The sequence below is a fragment of the Lolium perenne genome, chromosome 2, assembly GCF_019359855.2.
Source record: "Lolium perenne isolate Kyuss_39 chromosome 2, Kyuss_2.0, whole genome shotgun sequence".
NCBI lineage: Eukaryota > Viridiplantae > Streptophyta > Magnoliopsida > Poales > Poaceae > Lolium > Lolium perenne.
The window spans coordinates 80,277,791-80,281,711 of NC_067245.2; the positions used below are offsets into that span (position 1 = coordinate 80,277,791).

Consider the following 3,921-nt stretch of genomic DNA (forward strand, 5'->3'; position numbering starts at 1 on the left):
AGAACCACGATACGGAAAACCTTCCAGAGACGCCGCCAACGCCGATCCCATCTCGGGGGATCCAGGAGATCGCCTCCGGCACCCTGCCGGAGAGGGGAATCATCTCCCGGAGGACTCTACGCCGCCATGGTCGCCTCCGGTGTGATGTGTGAGTAGTCTACCCCTGGACTATGGGTCCATAGCAGTAGCTAGATGGTTGTCTTCTCCCCATTGTGCTATCATTGTCGGATCTTGTGAGCTGCCTAACATGATCAAGATCATCTATCTGTAATTCTATATGTTGCGTTTGTTGGGATCCGATGAATAGAGAATGCTTGTTATGTTGATTATCAAAGTTATATCTACGTGTTGTTTATGATCTTGCATGCTCTCCGTTACTAGTAGATGCTCTGGCCAAGTAGATGCTTGTAACTCCAAGAGGGAGTATTTATGCTCGATAGTGGGTTCATGCCTGCATTGACACCTGGGACAGTGACAGAAAGTTCTAAGGTTGTGTTGTGCTGTTGCCACTAGGGATAAAACATTGATGCTATGTCAAAGGATGTAGTTGTTGATACACTACAACAAAAATGACACGTAGAGACGTCTAAAATATGACGCTTTTATAATCGTCTTTACATGAAAATTTACCCTACGAATAAAGACGATTTTAAAGACGCTTTGGTCGTCGTCTCCCCGTGACAATGTTTACTGTTCCCACCCCTTAGAATTTCCCACCGCTGAACCCTCAGTTTACCTCTTCCGTCTCCTACCACTAACCCACGACCAGATATCCCCTGAGGAAAAGAAAAACACGACCAGATCTGTGGAAACCCAGAGCCGCCACCTTTAGATCCCCCGGAAGTGCCTTCCCGGTGAATCCTATACAGCGACCGGCGACACCTCTCCTCCCCTAGCTGGTACAAGGTCCTCGTCTGCTCTAAAAGTTTGTGACGTGCTGCGCAGAGACCCGATCCAGCCAGGTTCGGTGCAAGGGTTGATTTCGCCACAAGCCCATGGCGGATCATAGCAGATCTCCTTAGTCAAGGATCCATAGGTAATAATTTAATCTCAGTCTGTATCTTTGGTTTTGAAACCGATCCTGTATCTAATTGATTGGTATGTCTCTAATGTCTGCAGTCACCCAAATAACGCTTGTCAAATGCCAGGAAATTAGTATTATATTCCTTTTTTATTCAATCGATCTAGTTAATAATTTTGTTCACATGGTGTGGACTCCAATCAAACAACGATATCAAGAACTAATGCAAAGTTGGATTAGGACTCGCCCCAGATATTTTTGTAGTACTGATGTCCTCTTCTGTAATCCATGTAATTTACTTAGACCATGTGGATGTACCAGTAATTTACTAACCTGGAACTATTTCTGTATTTTAAGGTATTTCCTGTATGAAGTTTGTGGAGCCTTCCAAGTACAACACGCAGAAGTTCACTACAGCTACACTCTATTCAAGCAGCAAAGTGATGGCCAATTCTTTAGCTAACATTTTCAGGTTATTTTTTCTTTGACCTTTCTTGAGTTATTCATGCCTTATTGGAGATGAGAGTTACATTGTTTAAGTAATCGAGACTAATGTGTAAGGCTTGTGGATAAATTATACTATAGCTTAGGCTCTTAATTACTTTTTGTCATTTTTTCCCTTAAATTCCCTCCAAGCAATGGCACTAACCCTTGTTTCTTGAATAGGCTTCAAATAAAATGCAGCAAAACTTCAAGCTGTACTGCCTAGAAGAGAAGTGGTAAAGCTTTTGAAGATGCATCATGAGGATGTTGCTGCATCTGACTGGCTGTGCTTACTTTTTAAAGCTAATAAGCAATGTAAGTATGTCGTTTTAAATTTGTAATAAATTCTAGCTCTGCAACATTTTTAGTATTAGCACGGTGTACGTTTTGCAAAATATAATACTAAATAGATGTACTTTATTTCCTTTGTTTTTGTCTAACTTGAATTAGTTGTTCTGTGTAGAATTATGATGATCGCTAATTCCCCTGAATCCCTGATGCTAACAAGATACATATTTTGGCCAGCATTGAACAACTACTAACAGTGATGCAAATGGTTTGGAATCCACCTTCAGTTTGTAAGACTAGCTAAATGAAATCATCTTTCTGAACAGATGTCACTGATATTTTGATTTTTTTGTAGAAAGTTTTGTTTTGCAGAATTTTGATGAATCTTGGTAAAAGATCACAAGGAAACAAATCTACTAGGTGCTGTGAACACCCGTCGGTGTTGAAGTCCACGCAGAGCTTAGATAGATTCTAGCTTGTTAGAATTGCTTGTGTACTTAAGTATTTTCTTTTGTTCATGATAACTTTGCCCCTCTTTTGCATGTACGTACAGTTTAGTTGTAAAGACCAATTTCCCAATCTTTCCGTTGTAAAGACAAATTTCGCTTGATTAATACTCCCTCCGGTCCTAAATATAAGACATATAATTTCTGGCACGGAAATTAAGAAACGCATATTTAGAAAAAATTACACCATGTTTGGCTAGGGTTAACCGTAAGTAATTGCCGTAAGCTAATAGAGGACTTTGCATAAGATAAGTAAACCTAATCAAATCTCCAAAAATATTGTCCATACAAGTAGGGAAACGCAATAAACCTTATATTCTGGAATTTTTCTCAAAAAACTATATGGCTTATATATAGGAACGGATGGAGTAGTATATTTTTCCGTGCAATGCAGTACACAGTACATTCATTTGCAAGCTCTACGTATTTTCTCTTGTCAATATATACAAGAGTCACTAATTTGAACATTTGAAAAATTGAAATGATTTTATCCCAATAGCACGCCTCAAAGCGTCTCAACATGAGATAGAGACGTCACCTAACACAGATTCATTGGTAGCTCCCACAATGTCTCTACGTGGATAGACACGCTTTATACAACGTCTCAATTTTCCTTAACACGCTTTCAATATGTCTCTATGGATTTTGAGACGGTGCATAAGGAGACGTTCCTAAGACGTTTTCGAGAAACGACTGTACAACCGCCTAAAGACGAAATAATTCGTCCTTAACACCTCAATCAACGTCTTTACGTGTCAATTTTGTTATAGTGATACATTACACACCATACTTAATGCAATTGTCTGTTGCTTTGCAACTTAATACTGGAGGGGGTTCGGATGATAACCTGAAGGTGGACTTTTTAGGCATAGATGCAGTTGGATGGCGGTCTATGTACTTTGTCGTAATGCCCAATTAAATCTCACTATACTCATCATGATATGTATGTGCATTGTCATGCTCTCTTTATTTGTCAATTGCCCAACTGTAATTTGTTCACCCAACATGCTGTTTGTCTTATGGGAGAGACACCTCTAGTGAACTGTGGACCCCGGTCCAATTCTCTTTACTGAAATACAATCTACTGCAATACTTGTTCTACTGTTTTCTGCAAACAATCATCTTCCACACAATACGGTTAATCCTTTGTTACAGCAAACCGGTGAGATTGACAACCTCACTGTTTCGTTGGGGCAAAGTACTTTGGTTGTGTTGTGCAGGTTCCACGTTGGCGCCGGAATCCCTGGTGTTGCGCCGCACTACATCCCGCCGCCATCAACCTTCAACGTGCTTCTTGACTCCTACTGGTCCGATTAAACCTTGGTTTCTTACTGAGGGAAACTTGCCGCTGTGCGCATCACACCTTCCTCTTGGGGTTCCCAACGGACGTGCCAACCACACGCATCAAGCAAATTTCTGGCGCCGTTGCCGGGGAGATCAAGACACGCTGCAAGGGGAGTCTCCACTTCTCAATCTCTTTACTTTGTTTTTGTCTTGCTTAGTTTTATTTACTACTTTGTTTGCTGCACTAAATCAAAATACAAAAAAAAATTAGTTGATAGTTTTACTTTATTTGCTATCTTGTTTGCTATATCAAAAACACACAAAAATTAGTTTACTTGC

General features: G+C 40.3%; 1 long non-coding RNA gene across 2 annotated transcripts; it reads left to right on the plus strand.

The window, feature by feature from the left end:
* Positions 1–691: 691 nt before the first annotated feature.
* On the plus strand, positions 692–2,448 carry LOC127333068 (uncharacterized). 2 transcript variants are annotated; one of them, XR_007870898.1, is made up of 5 exons: positions 692–1,036; positions 1,379–1,493; positions 1,688–1,819; positions 1,968–2,060; positions 2,148–2,448. It is a non-coding gene; the product is annotated as an uncharacterized lncRNA (long non-coding RNA). The 2 variants fall into 2 exon arrangements; XR_007870897.1 differs by having other exon boundaries at positions 1,968–2,448.
* The last annotated feature ends 1,473 nt before the right edge of the window (positions 2,449–3,921 follow it).